Source organism: Henckelia pumila, chromosome 4, assembly GCF_033568475.1.
Source record: "Henckelia pumila isolate YLH828 chromosome 4, ASM3356847v2, whole genome shotgun sequence".
NCBI lineage: Eukaryota > Viridiplantae > Streptophyta > Magnoliopsida > Lamiales > Gesneriaceae > Henckelia > Henckelia pumila.
Window position 1 is genome coordinate 88,177,033 of NC_133123.1, and position 22,889 is coordinate 88,199,921.

Below are 22,889 nucleotides of genomic sequence, written 5' to 3' on the forward strand. Positions count from 1 at the left end.
GATTGCAACTAAGTTGAATCAAAGAAGAGGTAGGAGTCAACATCAAATTGTATATGGACGACTACTCGAATCCAAGTTGATTTTGAGTTTTTCCTAAAATCACATACTTGCATGTTTACTTGAATTACTTAGTTTATGTTAGAATGTATTCGATTTTGATTTTGCATTCATACTAAGCCTGAATTATTGATTTAAAAGGGCCGAGTCGCTCTGTTTTAATTAGACGTTTTGGGGACTATAATCGATTGGCATTGGTCGTCAAGTTACTCCATTAGCCCAAGGCTTCTTATAGTTGCTCCAGAGTCTAGAGGATTGAGATATGTATCATCCACCTTGATCCGGAGAGTCGGTGAGTTGTTGTGATATCTTGACCTCGGGATCCCAAAAGAAGAAACTAGATTCTTTGACTATCCGAGTCGATAATATTGTTTTAAATACATGCTTTGCATTTTATTGCATTCCAAATTGAGTTGTTGATATAATACTTGAATTTCTTGTCTTGTTGTCATTATATCAAGATTTTGATATATTACTTGATATTGCATGTTTGTGGCTTTTACTGGAAATATTATTTTCACCGGATTTATCCGACTGTTTTCTTGTTTTGTATGTGTGCTTGGAAACAGGTGGGACAGGTTCGAGTCAGAGGAAGCATGACTAGATCCGGATTGTGATGATAAAAGTGAGGAATCGGTTTAGGATTCGAATAGCTTGTCGAACTTTTGTTATATTGAAAGAATGTTAGAACTTGTACTTTCTTTGAATTATGTTGTATCGAATATTTGAGCATTGAGGTTTTCATGTTGTTGTAGTATGTATTTTATATCTCGGCATGTTTTTGAATTGATTTGGAGTTGAAGAAAATGAGTTTAGAGCACGTTTTGAGTTTTTGGTTCAGAACTGATCTCACTCGAGCGGAGGATTTGTACCGCTCGAGTGAGGGGCTTTTTATTTTTGAGACAGAGATTTGCTCGCTCGAGCAGATGTTTCTTACCGCTCGAGAGAGGCACTGTTCACGAAATAATTTTTTTTATACCTTTTAAATCTTGGCTCTTGTACGATTATTGATTAATTTATTCTTGATTAGATGATTAGAACCGAGGTCCTCACATTAAGTGGTATCAGAGAGATAAGTTCTTGGACTGTATTAGAAGTGAGCGGGGTAGATCGAGTCTGCATGAATTGAATTCTCGCATGTGACTGAATTATTTAAATGATTATTTAAATTTCATGCGAGCATGCTTTATTATTCAGAAATTATTTGAATTACATGATTTTGTGATTTAAATTATGAAGCATGACTATTTGTTTAAATAGTGAAGCATGATATATTAGAAATGCGGACTTAATTATTCTTGTTATCGAATGAAAATTTTTGAACAAAGATTAAGGACACGAGATTGTTGAATTTAGATATTTGTTTCCTAATTCTCTTGAATATGAGATATGTTTCCTCGATGAATTTTGAACATGAAACATTCAGCATCGAACCCGATCGAACAAAATTGTTCTGCGACTGCACGAATGGATGTCACTCCGACACCGATGGAAGCTTTACTGATGAGGTTTCAGACCTTCCAGTCACCGACTCCGAAGAGTACTGAGAATGCTGTGGGGTGTGAGAATTGATTAGAAGAAATCGATCAGTTTTTTGATTCTCTTGAATACACCGATGATCGTAGAATTCAGTTAGTTGTGTACCAAATTCAGGGGATTGCCAAAGGTTGGTGGATTTCACGGAAGAAAGCCTTAGAGAATCAAGGTACGGTTATTTCATGGAATCTGTTTAAAACTGAATTTCTTTGGCAGATCCCGTTCCAGAAGTCGACCGGAAATATAGGAAGTACCTTTAGGGATTAATTGAAACCGAGAGGAAAAAAATTCAAGAAGTCTGGGAGCAGTTCTTCTAGCTTCAGCGGATCGAAACAGTTTGGTTCAAGACAGAGTTCTGGATCTTCCGAAATATCTTGCAGCAATTGTGGAGGTCGACACCTCAGTGAGCATTGTTTTGGAATTTATGGAAGCTGCAAAATCTGCCATCAGATAGGGCATTATTCTAGGGCAAGCTTCTGTGGTTCACATTTTTCAGCCGCTGTAGCAGAATAGACTGGGAGGTTTTCTGAGTGCGAATCAACCTCCGATACAACAGACATTGGTCTTTGCTCTTAACGAGGATCTGCAGACTCAAGTTGCACCCAATGATGACATAGCAGTTAACCGTTTGATTTTGGTTTTTCTGCACTTTTGATTGATTGATAATGGTGAGTCCCTTATATGAAGGGGATCGGTTAACTCGTGCCCGAAAACGCAGCGGAAATATAAAAAAAAATTTAACAAAAGAAATCCGAGCACTTGTGTAGTATTCAAAAACTCAAACAACCATAGGGTGTTTAGAATTTTACCTATCAATCTCAAAGATTGATTTATGGCTCCAACCAAGTTGATAAATAATTAGGCTCTTGAAAAGGGTAGACTCAATCTACAAGCTTCCAAGAGCACTCCTTGCTTAAAATGGATTCAACACTTCGAGTCTCCGAATTAGGTCCACGACTAGACGATCTAAATCCGCTCTAAATATGCACTAGAATATTTAGAGAATTTAGCATTGAGATATGATTTTCTTCACCATCAAAAATGAAAGAAAAATTTGGAGAATATTTTGGAGAGGTGTTCGGCCACTTCAAGTAAAGTGGAATGGAATATATGAATGTGTGTATATAATTATAATAGAGAAGGATTAATTAGGCACAATTAAGCCATGCATGGAAAAGTGCAAGTCATGCATGGAAAATTGTAAACTATCATCCAACTCTTCAAATTCCATCACACACAAACATATATATATCATATATATATATATATATACACGCCCAAAATATATATACATATATAAATATATATATTTAAATGTTTTTGAACTTATTTTAATTAATTATTAAACCTAAACCAATTTAATTTTAATCAATTAATTAAATTCAACTTGAATTCATTCAAGTACACTAGTAACAATAATTATATAAAACTATTTTATTTGAGCTCTACTAGACTCAATAGTGTTAATTATTTGTACATTAAAATGTCAACTAGTGTTAAATTAATTCAACACTTGAATTAATTAACTAAGTTCAAAAAAATAGTTTACAAAATCACCATTTTCATAAACTAATTATTTTAAGTCAACTTTTAATCTTGGAACATATTCACAAATTAAAAGTTACTTATTCCATTCATTCTCCAATTTAAAAGTCAAACTTCTACTTTATTTTACTTATAAACTCCTTTATAAGTTGTTCAATATATTGAACTTATTTTAATCTCAACGGGATCTAGAAAGCTAGAACTTGTGTGACCCTCAATGGTTCACTGATACAACTAGCAGTGGGTTCACATCTCCATGTGATTCGGGATCAACAAGTCCCTTATATAAGCATACCCTATATATAGCTCCATTCTTATTGATCAACACATTGATAATAAGAACGTCAGAAAACTCAAGTCTGATAGTACCCAACCAGTCATGTAAACGTCTAGCAACATCGCTTACATGACTCCCTAGGTATCAAATGATAGTGCCTACAAATACCAATCAATTATGGTTAGCGTACAGTACGGTCCCTTCAACTCATATATCCCGACCGATTCGACAACCATTGGTTTATCGAGAGTTGTCATTGAATCGATAACTATGTGTCATGCCATAGTTGCATCGAAAATGTAATTCAAGAAACTCCTTTCTTAATTACACTTACTCTGATCAGAGATTTCAAGCTACGTATGCATGATATAACATAGGATATCCATACCCATAGGTAAGCGGTGAATCCCCGACTACAATGCATTGACTCCTATATGTTTCATCACAACACCCAACATTGCCACCTGATGACCCCAGATGAGTCGGTAAACAAGTCAAAGTGAAGCACTAGCATATAGAGTCTCCATGTTGTCCCGGGTCATAAGGACTAATGGTGTACAACCATAAACTAGGACTTCTCCACTCGATAAATGAGAACCACTTGGAAAATCCTTTAGGGAGGGTTTTTCAGTGCACTCTACAAGGAGCACCTATTTGTATGCTTGGACATCTCCATGTCCCCTACCAATGAAACATGGTACTCACATCGCAAATACTAGTCTCAAGCTCGAGCGGCCTTTATACTTCTTTATGGCGGCTGAATCGACTAGGAACAGTTTAGAATATACAGTATTCCAAATATGAGTTTCATGATAGTCATCACATGACCATCTCATATTCTTTCTACTATTTGTATATTCAAGGGCTTTATCTATGCAGCTAGCATGGGTATAAAGATAAAGATGTGTCAAATTAAATAATGTAAAATATTATTAAAATAAAGATTGTCATACAAGAGTTCTCTCAAGGACCATCGGCCAACATATTGGCTCGACGGGCACCTACTCTAACAATCTCCCACTTGCACTAGAGCCAACTACCCATATTCTTCAAACCCATTGATTCGCGATGCTTTTCGAACAATGGTCCTGGTAAAGGCTTAGTTAGTGGATCAACAACATTATCTGCGGAGGCGACTCTGTCTAACAAGACATCTCCTTGTTCCACAATTTCTCGGATGATGTGGTATTTTCTCAGTACATGTTTGGATTTCTGATGAGACCTTGGTTCTTTTGCCTGAGCAACGACACCAGTGTTGTCGCAGTACACCGGGACTGGATCAACTCCATTAGGAATAACGCCCAACTCTTGGACGAAATTCCTAATCCAAATAGCTTCCTTTGCAGCATCGGATGCAGCAATATATTCTGCCTCAGTGGTTGAATCCGCAGTGCTGTTTTGCTTGGAACTCTTCCAACAAACAGCAGCACCATTGAGCATGAATATAAAACCAGAAGTTGACTTCGAATCATCAACATCGCTTTGGAAGCTAGAGTCGGTATAGCCTTCCAATTTTAGTTCTCCACCCCCATAAACCAAGATCATATTCTTAGTTCTTCTCAAATACTTGAGAATGTCTTTCACAGCTTTCCAGTGTAGAAGACCAGGGTTCGATTGATATCTACTTGTAACACTTAGTGCAAAAGCCACGTCAGGACATGTAGATATCATCGCATACATGATACTACCAATTGCAGATGCATATGGAATGCGTGTCATCGTCTCTATCTCTACATCATTATTAGGAGACATGGACTTGGATAGAGACATTCTATGACACATTGGTAGATTTCCTCTCTTAGAATCATCCATCGAGAACCTCTTCACGATGGTATCAATGTATGTGGACTGGGTCAGACCAAGCAATCTTTTCGATCTATCCCGATAGATTTGTATTCCCAATACAAAAGATGCTTCACCCAAGTCCTTCATCGAGAACTTACTCGATAACCATACTTTAGTTGATTGCAACATTCCTACATCATTTCCAATGAGAAGAATGTCATCAGCATAAAGTACCAGGAATGTCACAGCACTCCCACTGACCTTCTTATACACACATGGTTCCTCAGGATTCTTAGTAAACCCAAACTCTTTGATTTTACCATCAAATATGAGGTTCCAACTCCTAGATGCCTGTTTGAGACCATAAATAGATCTCTGAAGTTTGCATACTTTATGCTCACTTTCGATAGATGTGAACCTTTCAGGTTGAGACATGTAAATTTCTTCCTTAATATCCCCATTAAGAAAAGCTGTCTTCACATCCATCTGCCATATTTCATAGTCATACCATGCGGAAATGGCAAGCAATATCCTTATGGACTTGAACATTGCGACTGGAGAAAAAGTTTCTTCAAAGTCAACTCCTTGCCTTTGAGTATAATCTTTTGCCACCAATCGAGCCTTGAAGGTCAGAACCTTCCCATCCGTCCCAAGCTTCCTCTTGTAAATCCATTTACACCCTATAGGAACAATTCCTTCAGGTGGATCCACAAGATTCCACACTTGGTTCGAATACATGGAATTCATCTCAGATTCCATAGCTTCAATCCACTTGGATGAATCGGCATCAGACAATGCTTCCTTGAAGGTCCTTGGATCACATCCATGGTCAGACTCATCTTGGCCCTCTTCAAGAAGCAGACCATACCTCATAGGTGGTCTTGAGATCCTCTCGGATCTTCTAGGAGCTTGTATCTCCTCTCTTGGCTGTTTGGGTGTGGGTTCCACAATCGTGGGTGTTTCTCGAACTTCTTCGAGTCTATCATCTCCCATTTTCTATCCAATAGAAATTCCTTCTCCAAGAAGGTTGCATTCCTAGAAACAAACACCTTTGTTTCTTTGGGATGATAGAAATAATATCCAACCGAATTTCTTGGATATCCCACGAAGTTGCATAAAATGGATCGAGCATCCAATTTATCTCCCACTGTCTGCTTCACATAAGCAGGGCACCCCCATATTCTAAGATAAGAATACTTTGGAGGCTTTCCCATCCATATCTCATATGGTGTTTTATCAACTGCCTTTGAATGGACATTGTTCAACAACAGTGCCGCTGTCTCAAGCGCATATCCCCAAAAGGATGGCGGCAACTCCATGAACCCCATCATAGACCAAACCATGTCCATCAAAGTCCAGTTACGACGTTCCGAAACACCATTCAACTGAGGTGTACCAGGAGGAGTCCACTGTGAGAGAATCCCATTCTCCCTAAGATACTCTTGGAATTCAGTACTCAAGTACTCACCACCTCGATCCTATCGAAGTGCCTTGATGCTTCGTCCCAATTGTTTTCTACTTCATTTCTAAATTCTTTGAACTTTTCAAAAGCTTCAGATTTGTATTTCATCAAATACACATACCCATACCTAGAGAAGTCATCGGTAAAGGTAATGAAGTAAGAATGTCCGTGCTTAGTGGTGATGCTAAGTGGACCACACACATCTGTATGGATCAAATCCAACAGTCCATTGGCTCGCTCCACATGGCCCTTAAAGGGAATTTTGGTCATCTTTCCTTTTAGACAAGGTTCACAAGTAGTAAGAGAATTAATATCAGACATATCAAACATGCCTTCTCCCACTAGCTTGTTCATCCTTTTAAAAGATATATGACCTAATCGAGCATGCCATAAGTGTGCTGGATTTAGAGTATCTTGTTTTCTTTTGGATGTTGTTGATATCTCTTGGACATTATACATAGGAATATCTTTCAATTTTAAATTATAGAGATCATTTTCCAATTGTCCTGTACCAATTAAACATTCATTCTTGTAAATATTGCAAACACCTTTGCCAAATAAACAAGAATATCCATCTTTATCAAGCATAGAAATGGAAACAATGTTTTTCACCAAATCTGGTACAAACAAAACATCTCTCAAACATAATTTAAAATCATTGTCCAACAATAAGTAAACATCTCCAATAGCTTTGGCTGCAACTCTTGCCCCATTGCCCATCCTCAAGAAGGTCTCACCAACCCTAAGTCTTCTACTTCTTGCCATCACCTGCAAATCATTACAGAGATGTGAGCCACAACCGGTATCTAATACCCAAGAAGAAGACTTAAGTGAAATGTTTACTTCAATGTAGAACATACCCTTTTCAGAACCATTCTGGTCAAGATATTCCTTGCAATTACGCTTCCAATGTCCAGGTTTCTTGCAGTGATGACATACATCATTAGTCTTGTTAGCCTTAACTGGTGTGGCTACCACAACGGAACTTGGATCTTGCCTCTTCAAGGGCACGTTCTTTTTGGGAGCATGGAAGGAATGCTTCTTTCCCTTCCCATGTGGTCTATTCTTTGAACCAGATGAAGATCCCACATAAAGAACCGGTTTCTCTTTCTTGATTGTGGATTCAAACGTAACAAGCATGTTAACCAACTCCTCAAGGGATGGATCTAACTTGTTCATGTTGAAATTCACCACAAAAGGATCAAATGAGCTAGGCAGTGACAAAATCAACACGTCTGTGGTCAACTCAGTTGGTAGCACAAGATCCATGCTAACGAGTTTCTCCACGAGCCCAATCAACTTCAGGCCATGCTCATGGACCGAAGCCCCATCTTGCATACGCAAAGTGATTAGCTCCTTGACAATCACATGTCGAAGTGGGCGTGTTTGTTCACCAAAGAGTTCTTTGAGATGCAAATGAATGTCAGCAGCATACTTTGCACTCTCAAAACGTCACTGAAGCTCATCATTCATAGAAGCCTGCATATAACACTTGGCTTTCAAGTCATGGTCACACCAATCCTTGTAAGTCTGTAGCTCCTCAGGGCTACAATCAGTCGGAGCCGTATCAGGGGGCGACTTATCAAGTGTGTATGCAATCCTCTCCGAGTTCAAGACAATTTTCAGATTTCTTAGCCAATCGAGGTAATTTGGACCGGTCAGTAAATGTTTGTCGAGTATAGTAGATAGCGGATTGCGAATTGATGACATTGTCAAAAACTTGTACTGAAAAATAATAACAGATATATGTCAATGACTATTTTAAAATATTTAATAAGATATAAAGTGTGGACTTTAACTTTATAAATATTTACTCCCACTGTTTTGACATTTTTACTACTCTCTAGTAAAAACGAGAAACTCCTTTCCTCAGTAGGTACATAAGGTCCAATTAGCCAATTATGATCCCGAATAATATCAGCCAATCATAATTTCTAAAAGGTAGTTTCCAATTGCATCTCCATGCAACCCTTACGTAAACTTTTGTCTCACGCTTGATTAGGACCCAATAATATGACGTCGTTCATCTATACGTGTCAAGCCTTACCAATCGATATCGAACCTTAATGGACGGTCGCCATGAGTTTCCCAATAATATGAGCCGAAGTCATGGGAGTTCCACGTAGTTCACATCACCATGTCAATGGATGTCACAGCTTTCCGGCATCCAAACCCCCCAATAATATGAGCCGAGTATTGAATATGGGTAGCGTTCGTCATGCATCCATTGTCGATGGAAGACATGGAAATTATAAACACATTTATTATTCCCCTTTTCGGGCTTGACATAAATTTTGAATCTAATTCAAAATGAGGGATTTTTTTTTTTTTTTTAATTTTGAGAAGGTCTCATCATTAATTTTAAAGATCGCCATGTTTGATCGTATGTTTGCCGGATTCATGCAACTTTGTTATTATAAAATAATAACGCACATACTAATTAACAAGGATGATCAATCGCCCCAAAAACTATTTGGCCCGTGTGAGCCAAACACGGGCCTAGGTCCAATTCCTAGGGAATGCATGGGATGCAAATGCAACAATTACATAAGCTTTCAATATTTACATGTCTTGGATTTTCATAATTCATCATGGCCCACCATCTTCCAATCTTGAACTTCCGCTATCAAATATTTTACATTAAAATATCCATGGCAAATAGGGATACATCTCATGGGGTGGAAACGGGCCATAAACCAAGCCCACTTTATAATTTGATAATTATTACAACCATTCAACACAAAATATCCAAGCATACACCTAGCAAATTGGTCTTGGGCTTTTAATCATCCTTCATGCACAATATCACATATCATACACCATCAATTAATTATCTCAATAATCAATTGATCAAATATTATATATCTTGGTCCAATCACTAACCACCACAATTATAAAATAAATTAACAAAATAAACAAACACCTTTGTTTACTTTCAAATTAATTTATTTATAATTGAATTTCTTGTAAATCACAATTTACTATAAATAATCAAAGTCACACTTTAACTATTTATTTTATGAGAAAAATCACATATTATAAAGTTTAATTTTCATAAAAATCAACTATAATATATTTAACAATTTAGGGCCTATGACACATGATATTCCAAAACACCTTTTGAAAAACTCAAGTCGTCATACTCGTCACCGAAACTCCGTCGCCGGATTCCGGCCAATTTTTTTTTTTTATTAAAAAATATGGGGCAGCCCACGGCTGCCCCTGGGACACCTTCGGGCAGCCTATGGGCTGCCCGAAACCCAAAAAAAAAAAAAAATTTATAAAAACAGCCCAAAATTGATAAATCTTGATTTTCTCATGCGGTTAGAAATTGACCTCAACATAATATCCAACAAATACTACACAAAAGAGTAACCTAGGCTCTGATACCACTGAAGGGTATCGGTTAACTCGTACCCGAAAAGGCAGCGGAAATATAAAAAAAAATTTAACAAAAGAAATCCGAGCACTTGTGTAGTATTCAAAAACTCAAACAACCATAGGGTGTTTAGAATTTTACCTATCAATCTCAAAGATTGATTTATGGCTCCAACCAAGTTGATAAACAACTAGGCTCTTGAAAAGGGTAGACTCAATCTACAAGCTTCCAAGAGCACTCCTTGCTCAAAATGGATTCAACACTTCAAGTCTCCGAATTAGGTCCACGACTAGACGATCTAAATCCGCTCTAAATATGCACTAGAATATTTAGAGAATTTAGCATTGAGATATGATTTTCTTCACCATCAAAAATGAAAGAAAAATTTGGAGAATATTTTGGAGAGGTGTTCGGCCACTTCAAGTAAAGTGGAATGGAATATATGAATGTGTGTATATAATTATAATGGAGAAGGATTAATTAGGAAAAATTAAGCCATGCATGGAAAAGTGCAAGTCATGCATGGAAAATTGTAAACTATCATCCAACTCTTCAAATTCCATCATACACAAACTTATATATATCATATATATATATATATATACACGCCCAAAATATATATACATATATAAATATATATATTTAAATGTTTTTGAACTTATTTTAATTAATTATTAAACCTAAACCAATTTAATTTTAATCAATTAATTAAATTCAACTTGAATTCATTCAAGTACACTAGTAACAATAATTATATAACACTATTTTATTTGAGCTCTACTAGACTCAATAGTGTTTAATTATTTGTACATTAAAATGTCAACTAGTGTTAAATTAATTCAACACTTGAATTAATTAACTAAGTTCAAAATAATAGTTTAGAAAATCACCATTTTCATAAAATAATTATTTTAAGTCAACTTTTAATCTTGGAACATATTCACAAATTAAAAGTTACTTATTCCATTCATTCTCCAATTTAAAAGTCAAACTTCTAATTTATTTTACTTATAAACTCTTTTATAAGTTGTTCAACACATTGAACTTATTTTAATCTCAACGGGATCTAGAAAGCTAGTACTTGTGTGACCCTCAATGGTTCACTGATACAACTAGCAGTGGGTTCACATCTCCATGTGATTCGGGATCAACAAGTCCCTTATATGAGCATACCCTATATATAGCTTTATTTATTTTCAACACATTGATAATAAGAACGTCAGAAAACTCAAGTCTGATAGTACCCAACCAGTCATGTAAACGTCTAGCAGCATCGCTTACATGACTCCCTAGGTATCAAATGATAGTGCCTGCAAGAACCAATCAATTATGGTTAGCGTACAGTACGGTCCCTTCAACTCATATATCCCGACCGATTCGACAACCATTGGTTTATCGAGAGTTGTCATTGAATCGATAACTATGTGTCATGTCATAGTTGCATCGAAAATGTAATTCAAGAAACTCCTTTCTTAATTACACTTACTATAATCAGAGATTTCAAGCTACGTATGCATGATATAACATAGGATATCCATACCCGTAGGTAAGCGATGAATCCCCGACTACAATGCATTGACTCCTATATGTTTCGTCACAACACCCAACATTGCCACCTGATGACCCCAGATGAGTCGGTAAACAAGTCAAAGTGAAGCACTAGCATATAGAGTCTTCATGTTGTCCCGGGTCATAAGGACTAATGGTGTACAACCATAAACTAGGACTTCTCCACTCGATAAATGAGAACCACTTGGAAAATCCTTTAGGGAGGGTTGTTCAGTGCACTCTACAAGGAGCACCTATTTGCATGCTTGGACATATCCATGTCCCCTACCAATGAAACATGGTACTCACATCGCAAATACTAGTCTCAAGCTCGAGCGGCCTTTATACTTCTTTATGGCGGCTGAATCGACTAGGAACAGTTTAGAATATACAGCATTCCAAATATGAGTTTCATGATAGTCATCACATGACCATCTCATATTCTTTCTACTATTTGTATATTCAAGGGCTTTATCTATGCAGCTAGCATGGGTATAAAGATAAAGATGTGCCAAATTAAATAATGTAAAATATTATTAAAATAAAGATTGTCATACAAGAGTTCTCTCAAGGACCATCGGCCAACACATTGGCTCGACGGGCACCTACTCTAACATTATATTCTTATTTAAGAATCTGTTTAATGTTTGTCCTGCCTCTGAGCTTTTGAATTCAGTAGTTTCTATTCTTCGTTTTAGAGGAGGAATAGAGTTGCGGCAAGGTTAGTTCAAAATTTTGAAATTTTATTGAATGGGAATGTGATTGCAATGGGCAGTATGATACTGAAGTATCAGATCTTGATTACATTGTCTGTATAGCTGCTTGAACTAAGTACAGGGCAACTGTGTGAGGTTTTTGGAAAGTTGTCAGATTCAGATCCGAGTCGATAAACGAGTGGAAATCCTTAGGTAAGAATTCTCGATTCAAGAATTCTTTGATATTTGTTCTGTCGAATGACCGTTTGTTACAGAAATGTGCGGAAGAATTCTCGATACTGCAGTTGATGTCCTGAAGTTCAGCCCGAATTGGTTGATTTAACCGAGGTTTAGAGTTTGATGACGTTGTTTTGGATGAGATTCCTGATTTTCCTCCGATTCATGAGGTTAGATTCAGCATTGACTTGAGATCAGACATCATCAGCTGAGAGTTCGAGAGAAAGAGGTATTTTTATAGTCATATCGTTTGAATTGAAAACTCTTTTGCAGTGTTTGTAGATCTTATGAACTGAATCTATAAGAAGTATTTAGCGGAGTTCATGATTATTCTTATTGATGATTTATTATCTGTTCGGAGAGTCGTACTGATTATGCAGAGTAATTGAGAGTCGTTTGAAGATTTTTCATGCCGAGTAATTTGTGTTATTCTATCGAAGTGCGAATTTTGATGGGATTGAGTTGTCTTTGTTTGATTATATTATCTTTGGAGATGCAATTTCTGTCGATCACCACAAGACAAAGCTATTACGTATTGATTTAGATCGACATCAGTGATTGAAACTTGAAGATTTATGGGTTCTATCGCTGATTGTTTTTGAGGAATTCTTATCGTTGTAACCCGATTACTCAACTGTCTCCAAAAAATGCACTTTTATCTTGACCGAATCTTATGAGATCAGTTTTATTGACCTGAAGAGAATATTGATCAATGCTTTGGTATCTTTTATTCCTTTCTGTACTGATGATCTTCAGTGCATTGCATTCTTATCGAGATTTGGAATATTTTTTATTCAAAGGAATCTCGCAATAGTCTAGACATCGAGGCAGCTGAAGATGCTCGAGACTAGGGGTGGGCATTGTTGTGAAAATTCCTCGCAAGCGTACGAGTGTCAAGTTTTAATATAGTGAATAATTCAGATATCGATCCCACAGGGAGTAAAATGAAAATATTTAGTACTTGTAATTAGAATAGTCTAAACTTTATCTAGAAAATCAAACTTTGAGAATTTTGCAATAAAAATAAATAATCAGATGATTTAAAAGCACGCACACAACTTTCAGATTAAAAATCAATCAGAGAAAAATGGTCTAGAGGTATAGACTTCACCTGGTTTCAACAACAATCAATCCTAATTAATTAATCTTCATGAATTCCAATCAATTAATAGCCAAGAACACTTAAGTTTATTATTTCCCTCTCCCGAGCAACAAATAATGTTTATCAACTATAATTAAATTCTAATATCCCTATTAAGAATTTATCGCAGTGATCTATCACAAAACAATGTTCTTTTTAAAAGCTCTGTTAAAATCATACACTCTCCCGAGCTGTATAAATAATTAACAGTGTATTTTCTAATGTCCTATTCAAAATCCCCTCTCCCGAGCAATGACTTCAAATAAATATAACAAATCAATTATTGATCAGATAATTGAAAAGACAATCAATTCTAGAAAAAAAAATTAATCTAGAAGAAATCCAATTCAATAAAATCAAAAATTCATGAAAGCGTCTACACCAGGTTCCATCCGACCTCTAGACTATAAAAATTAATTCATAATAAAATTCTGAAAACAATAAATAATAAATCCAAACATGTTCAGAATTAAATAAAAGATAAGAAACAAATCCGTCGTCGACGCCGTGTCCGGACAATCAAACTCCGTCTTCGTTCTTCTGATTAAGCTCCAGAAATCTTCTCAACAAATCACCCGATCAACTCTCTGATTTCTATGTTATGAGTGGCGGCTCCTCCTTTCTCAAGTCTGACAAAAATCCTTTTATAGCGTGCACAAAAGCCCATAAAATCAAGCCCATAAAAATTTCCCGATTTAATAAAATTCCCAAAACACAGCGACGGGGCGGGCGCTCAATATACGGCGCGGGCGCGCCTTCAACTCGTAATCTCAATTCTCAGATTTCCAAATCTTGCGCGATAGCTTTCCTCTTCTCCTCATTAGCGCTCAATTAAGCGCTGACCAATAAGCCCAAGCCCAACACTGTTCATTCTTTCTCTTCTTCTCTTCTTTACGTTTCTTCTCTTTTCTTCTTTCTCCATTCTTTACTCTTTAATTTATTTCTCCAAATAAATTCAATAATTATTCTTTTCTCCCCAAAATTCCACAATTCACTGTAAACACAAAAACAACAAAATACCCACATAAATCTGCTCGAAACAAGCAATTAACAATTAAAAGCATATATAAATTAAGTGTATAAAATACACTTATCAAATACCCCCAAACTTATACTTTTGCTAGTCCCGAGCAAAACTATTAAATTCCAAAAACTCATTCTATCAAAAACCAACAAGAATAGTCAAGAAATATTATGGAACAATGGCCTCATCAATGATTTCAAAAATATCAAATCCAAATCATATCCAACCTACTAACACTTGAAAGTTTTAGCCAATCACAAAAATAATAACCGCATAAACTCACAATCTCCGCAACTCAAGTTCAAAACACCATTCTCCAAATTCAATTCAAACATTCATAGATCATGAGGACTTTTCAAGGATAGCATAGGATCAAATATAGGATATAAATCAAAAACACTCACAAATAGGTAAATGTAAAGAATAATAGTGTGTAAGTGTTTAGATCAAAATTCATAATCATTAAAAGCATCAATCAACAGTCCATAGGCTAAATTCTCGCAACTCTTCTCCACTAGTATATTGGGCAACTGAAACTCGGTCAATAGGACTTATTCAGCTTATAATGTAAGGCCTGGCTCATGGCTACAAATAAAGGATAAGAATTCAAAATAAGGAGTAATTTATCATTATCAAACTCAATTACGACTTCTTTTTCATTCACAATTTCACTTCTATTTCAATTCACTTCATTTTTCAACTTTTTCACAACTCTTCTTTTCAGAACTTTTTCAACTCTCTACCACATTTTTCAACTCTTTTTTCCTACTACCTTTTTTTTTCATCTTTTCAATTCATCCACCACACCAATCCTTTTTCTCACAAATAAAACTAGGAGCATACAACATTTTAGCATTCAAATTACTCCCTTAAAGGTAGGAAATAGTGTATAGGCTATTCAGGTAGTCAATGTAGGACCTTGAAAATAATTACGAATGGGGGTTTAATCACACGTTTACACGCATGCCATTCGATTTTCAATAAAGCTCAAACAAAGTACTAGGGATAAAATAGTAATAGGTAGCTTGAAAGGCTCAAACGAATTCAGAAAAATCGCCTAAATCATTCCTAATATCAGTTTTGCCCGTATTTCACCTCGAAGAGTGTTTGAACTAGTTCTAGACAAGTCTCAATCTACAATTAAATCATACAAATTCAATCAGTGCAGAAAAAGAATAATCATCAGCAGTTAAAGATGATTTTAACAATAAATTCAGAATTTTCTCGTACCTCAATGTACTCATATACGTGTAGGCTCAAATAGGCATCTAAAGATAAAATTATTTCAATGAAAATTAGGCCCAAAAATTTCAAACAATGCCTCAATCATATCTATGTCTGTATGTCTCAAAAATCAGATTCAAATATTAATCACAGAGTATATAGGAAATTGTTCATCCAATTGGTTCCATTTTTTCAAAAATATTTGTCAGATAGGTAGACAATCATGGATTTCAGTGATAGCACAAAAAATATTTTCATCAGCCATGCATCCATATATTTCTCAACTTCGTTTCAACTTCACTAACAACAACAACTAAACTCAACAAAAATTTTATCTATAAAACACACAATAAAATTTAACTACTCAATAAAACACACAATAAAATTTAACTACTCAAATATCAACCAAACAACTAAATCACTAAATCAAAAACTAATTCTCCCCCCCAAACTTAATGTAATCATTGTCCCTGATGATTAAAAACAATAAAAAGAACAAGGGACACATACCTTCGACACCGAGCATCAGTACCCGATGTTATCAAAATTTCCATGAAAAATAATTCGCAGCCGCAAGACCATTTGAGAGGTGATTTGGAGATGAGCACGACATGAACGTTCAATTCAACCTGAAAAGAATACATGCACATGATTTAAAACACAAAAAATTAAACGCAAAGCAATACAAGCATAAAACGCTTAATGGCTAATGGAAAAGGACGAGTGCTAGGCATAGTAAAGCCATGAAGGTCAATGGTGCATGGATGAAGGGCCTTGGAGAGGCTGTCATGACAGCATGAGTCGCACATGGTTGGATTGTTGTAGCTATTGGAAAGCTAGCTGCTTGATCGTTTGCGCAGAGTGCGAGCAGCTAGAAGGGCTCGATGGTGGTTGCGCGATAGCGCTTGGACGAAGCTGGAAGTCTGCGCTATTGAGAAGCTTGAGTGGCGCGTTAGCACTAGTTGAAGCGCAGATGGGAAGCGCAGATGTAAGTGCGTTAGAGCTAGGAGTCACGCTATCGCGCTAGGTGATCATGTTGGCGCATGGAAAGGTGAAGCTTCGGATGCAATCTCGATCGCATGGAAGAGCAGCTGAGCGATTACTGATGATCCAGATTGTGCTCTGATGGAAGATGGCTTAGCACGATTGAGCATGGTGAGGCGCAGATGAGGAATAGAGAGCGCGATTGCGCTTATGCCAGCACAAATGAGAGGGCGATAGCACTATGGCAAGTGTTGAAGTTGTTAGCGCATGTAGGTGTTGCAGCATGGAGGAGTAACAGCTAGAGTGGGCGTGTGATGATCTCGTTTGCGCATGGAAGAGCAGCTGTTGGTGGCTTGTTTTCTGCGCTATGGGAATGCTAGTTAGGCTGCGCGTTTGCGTTGTATTAAGCGCAGATGACAGGTTGTTCGCGCAAGGAATTGTTGCAGATGAGATTGCGCGTTAGCGCATTGTCTAGCGCTGATGGTGGAGTGGTTAGCGCGATGGCGCTATAAGTAGCGCTGATGGGGGAAGTTTGGAGCGCGTTAGCACTTCGGGCAGCGCTATTGACGAGCTTGTTGGCGCATGGTGTTGCGCAAGTGATGAGCGCGATAGCACAAGGATTAGCGCAGATGAGCAGCGCGTTAGCTTATGGTTGAGCGCTGTTGTTGCATAATTGAAGCGAAAGGGAGGCGCGGGTGCTCGAATGGAGTGGCGTGTGCATGCCTTTAAGTCGCAAAAAAAACTCCAATTTCGTCCAGGTAAGGCGCGGGCGCTCCCATAAATGGGGCGGGCGCTCCGCTTGCTCAAATTTGAGATTTCTGGAGCCTGCAATTTTTTGAAAATTAAGAAAAATTAAGCTCAAAAATTGAAAATAAAAATACTTAAAAACGTATAAATAAAAAAAATAAATTAAACTGAAAATAAAAAAAAAAATTAAAATAAAATAAAATGCTTGGGTTGCCTCCCAAGTAGCGCTTGGTTTAAAGTCATCAGCCCGACTTTCAACGGTGTTAGATCTTCCCTTTATCTTTTACTCGCCAATCATCAATCAAAATTGGCGTTTTGAGATCGTCGCATAAACTGCAATTAAAATTAGAAGAAATTAATTAGTAACTTAAAATAAAATAAAATAAAAACTCTAAATTAAAATCTAGACTAATTGGTAACAAGACTAAAAAATAATCAAAATTTACTCCCCGGCAACGGTGCCAAAAACTTGTTGTGAAAATTTCTCGCAAGCGTACGAGTGTCAAGTTTTAATATAGTGAATAATTCAGATATCGATCCCAAAGGGAGTAAAATGAAAATATTTAGTACTTGTAATTAGAATAGTCTAAACTTTATCTAGAAAATCAAACTTTGAGAATTTTGCAATAAAAATAAATAATCAGATGATTTAAAAGCACGCACACAACTTTCAGATTAAAAATCAATCAGAGAAAAATGGTCTAAAGGTATAGACTTCACCTGGTTTCAACAACAATCAATCCTAATTAATTAATCTTCATGAATTCCAATCAATTAATAGCCAAGAACACTTAAGTTTATTATTTCCCTCTCCCGAGCAACAAATAATGTTTATCAACTACAATTAAATTCTAATATCCCTATTAAGAATTTATCGCAGTGATCTATCACAAAACAATGTTCTTTTTAAAAGCTCTGTTAAAATCATACACTCTCCCGAGCTGTATAAATAATTAACAGTGTATTTTTTAATGTCCTATTCAAAATCCCCTCTCCCGAGCAATGACTTCAAATAAATATAAAAAATCAATTATTGATCAGATAATTGAAAAGACAATCAATTCTAGAAAAAACAATTAATCTAGAAGAAATCCAATTCAATAAAATCAAAAATTCATGAAAGCGTCTACACCAGGTTCCATCCGACCTCTAGACTATAAAAATTAGTTCATAATAAAATTCTGAAAACAATAAATAATAAATCCAAACATGTTCAGAATTAAATAAAAGATAAGAAACAAATCCGTCGTCGACGCCGTGTCCGGACTATCAAACTCCGTCTTCGTTCTTCTGATTAAGCTCCAGAAATCTTCTCAACAAATCACCCGATCAACTCTCTGATTTCTGTGTTATGAGTGGCGGCTCCTCCTTTCTCAATTCTGACAAAAATCCTTTTATAGCGTGCACAAAAGCCCATAAAATCAAGCCCATAAAAATTTCCCGATTTAATAAAATTCCCAAAACACAGCGGCGGGGCGGGCGCTCAATAGACGGCGCGGGCGCGCCTTCAACTCGTAATCTCAATTCTCAGATTTCCAAATCTTGCGCGAGAGCTTTCCTCTTCTCCTCATTAGCGCTCAATTAAGCGCTGACCAATAAGCCCAAGCCCAACACTGTTCATTCTTTCTCTTCTTCTCTTCTTTACGTTTCTTCTCTTTTCTTCTTTCTCCATTCTTTACTCTTTAATTTATTTCTCCAAATAAATTCAATAATTATTCTTTTCTCCCCAAAATTCCACAATTCACTGTAAACACAAAAACAACAAAATACCCACATAAATCTGCTCGAAACAAGCAATTAACAATTAAAAGCATATATAAGTGTATAAAATACACTTATCAGGCATTCAGATTTGGGTATCAGGTACCAGTACCAACCCGATCGGGTCAGGTATTTCTCAAAATATCGGGTTCGGGTTTGTACCCGAACCCGATTTACTTGTTCGGGTTCGATTTCGGGTTTTTTTTAAAAACCCGATCAGGTATCGGGTAACCGAATTTTTTTATTTTTTTTAATTTTCTACACTACCCGACTACATTGGTTAACATAGCTCACAAATTATTTATTTTCTTTTAGTAAAAGCCCAAGATATCAATGAGAAGCCCAAATCTAAATCTCTTTAAGTTTCTGCTCGCAGGCTTATGTCTACGGTGGCTGAGATTTCCACCTCTCTCAACTCTTGACCTCTTTCTCTATCCCTTGATTCTTGTTCGCCCTCTCTCTCGTACCATAATAATCAACGCAGATATACAAATTTTCTCCACCTTGTGTTTGTATCTGTTGATTAGATCTAGATCTAGAATCTGATTTGTGTTTGTATTGATATTTACGTAAGTATGATGTATTGTGATTTTTGTTGCATCTTTGGTGTTCCCGTAATTCTATGGTCTTTTTATGTAAACGAAGATTTGCATCTAAGGTACAACAGAACTCCATTTCTTTTTTTTTTTGACAAGGGCAGAACTCCATTTTGGGTACCCAAAATTTAGTAGCCCGTAACCAAGTAAGGTGATTAAGGGACTAATTGAAATTAAAAATCCTAAGATCGGACGACCCGAAGTAGGGGATCGGATGGTCCGAAGGAGTTCGGACGATCTGATTAGGCTTTGGAGGCTCCGAATGTGTTCAGACGCTCCGTCGGTAGGTTCGAACGGTACGATCGGGGTCAAGTTACATCATTGTATACGTTAGCAAGGCGACGTCATGGCTGACGTGTTGATGTGACTTTGGACGCTCCGAAGTCCAGTTCGGATGGTCCAAACGTGTTTGGAGGCTCCGAAGTGGGGTTTGGATGGTCCGAACTCCGTCTATAAATAGGGGTCTCGAGCCTCATTTTCATTTGCACCAACCACCTCTTTTCTCTCGATTCCTTAGCTTTCTAACTTAAATATATGGAATTCTAGGCATCCCATTGGGAATTCGGAAGTGACATAGCGGTCCAGCGTCGTAGCGGAGCTGTGGCCTAGTTTTAAGGCAAGCGACATCAAAGGACTGACGACGGACGCAGGTATAGCTTTTGCTTCCTAAAAATATTTAGGAGTATGCAATAGCTTAGTTAAGACTTTTGGAGTAATATAATGATATTAGTATCATTTTGCTGTGTAGTGCGGACTATAGGCGTGCACCTAGATCCGGTAGAGCTTGCCTAGTAGTAGAGGTACGAAAGTACTGTTCGAGATATCCTGACTGAGTATGCATGTATTATATGACTGCATGATTTATATGACATGATTTTATGCTGCATGCATTTGCATATTGAGCTATATCTTTTGAGATGTCTTGTAGTAGGGTTTTAGCCTATCCTGTTAGTGGATGCACTTCCATCGAATTGGGTCCAGAGTATCCACTGGTATTTGTTATGGGAGCCACCTCCTGAAGCGATGACACAATGTGCTACTCATATAATACGGTATACTCACACTCTCGTGCTGAGCGTTTTATGCTCATGTCTCGTACTTTGTGTATTTGGACACCCTATTCCATGGGGCAGGTTTGCGATTGGATAATGCGGGTGGATCCAGGAGGGGCTAGGGAGTGGATGGCCAGCTAGGGCTTCGCCTAGGGTTTTATCTTGATGTATTGGGATAATAAAATATTCGATTTGGTTGTATAATTATTTGGGTATTTACAGATTCCTTTCCTTGAAATTGTATAATGTTTTATGCTTTCGCAGTTTAATTTTGGTTTACTGTTTTATTAAGTTAATTGCATGCTTAAGTTCTGATTAATAGATGATCTCGGTAAGGGTCACTATATTTATGGTATCAGATCATGCATAATAATCTTGGGATTGAGATTCTGCATAAGATAACCATGGGGTAATTTTGTAGATTGGAAATTTTGATGATCAGAGTAGCCATGGTAGTGGAGGTGGACGCTGGGGAGATGTTGATCGTGATTGTCGTCGGGAGCGCCATCATCGTTGTCATGATGATCATCGCCATTTTAGTATGCATCGGTTCATGCAGATGGGTCCTACGCCCTTGGTTGGAGGCGTGACTCCTGAGGATGCTGAAAACTGGCTAGAGCGCATGGAGAGTTGTTTTCAGACATACCGCTGTACCGAGGAGCAAAAGATGGAGACGCTTGGTTATCTCTTGGAGGGACGAGCCCGTAAGTGGTGAAGGTTCACTTCTGCACCGTTCATTTTGGTGAGAGGGGTTGGTACTTGGGCAGAGTTTGGCACAACTTTTCAGAAGTTTTATTTTCCTCCTGAACTTTGCCAGGCAAAGGCGAGCGAGTTGTTGGGTCTATATCAGGGAGCCATGTCGATTGACGAGTACCAGCAGAAGTTCTTCGATTTATTTTCCTATTGCCATGAGATTGCTGACAGCTTTGAGATGAAGTATAATATGTTTCTTCAAGGCCTTAATCCAGAGATTCATGACCGGGTAGCAGTTAGTGACGATATGACTTATGAGGGATTGGTGAGCCGTTGTCACCAGGCGGAGGATAGCATTCGGCGTAACATGTCTTTCTCTTAGTCTAGGCCTGCGAGTTCTTTGGTTCCCCGTGCTCAGTATTTCAAGAAGTTTGGATCTACTTCTTCTTCCTTTGGTTTTGGTGGTGTTGTTTGTTTTGGGAATAAGGAGAAGGAGATCATTGTGGGAAGAATCATCTGACTGATAGATGTCGTAGATCTTCTTAAGCATGCTTTCGATGTGGAGAGGTTGGTCATCTCCGGAGGGATTGTTCACAAGCTGGGGGAGGCGGTTCTGGTTCAGGTTCAGGATCGGGTTCTCATACGATCATTCAGCAGAGATCGCAGGGAAAGTCTGCGGGGAGTTCTCATATGAAGCCGCGGATTTCTGGACAGGTGTTTGCCTTGAGGCATGATCAGGCAGTGGAGGAGAATGAGAAGGTTATCGCAGGTACATTTCTGTTATATGGCATACCTTCTCTTGTACTCATTGACACTGGTGCATCTCATTCCTTCATTTCTGCACGTTTTGTTAAGAATCATAAGTTGCCATGAATTGCACTAGACGTAGTAATTTTTGTTTCTACTCCAACGGTTCAATATGCGTTGGCTAAGCGTCTAGTGATGGGTTGCCCTTTAGAGTTTGAAGGGAACATTCTGGTAGCGAATTTCATGGTTCTTACAATGGAAGACTTTGTTTGTATTATGGGGATAGACATTCTGACTACCTACCAAGCTTCAGTGGACTGCTATCAGAGATTAGTACGCTTTCATGCGATTGGGAGTGATAGCTGGTTTTTCTATGGTGAGGGAGAGCGACCTCCGATG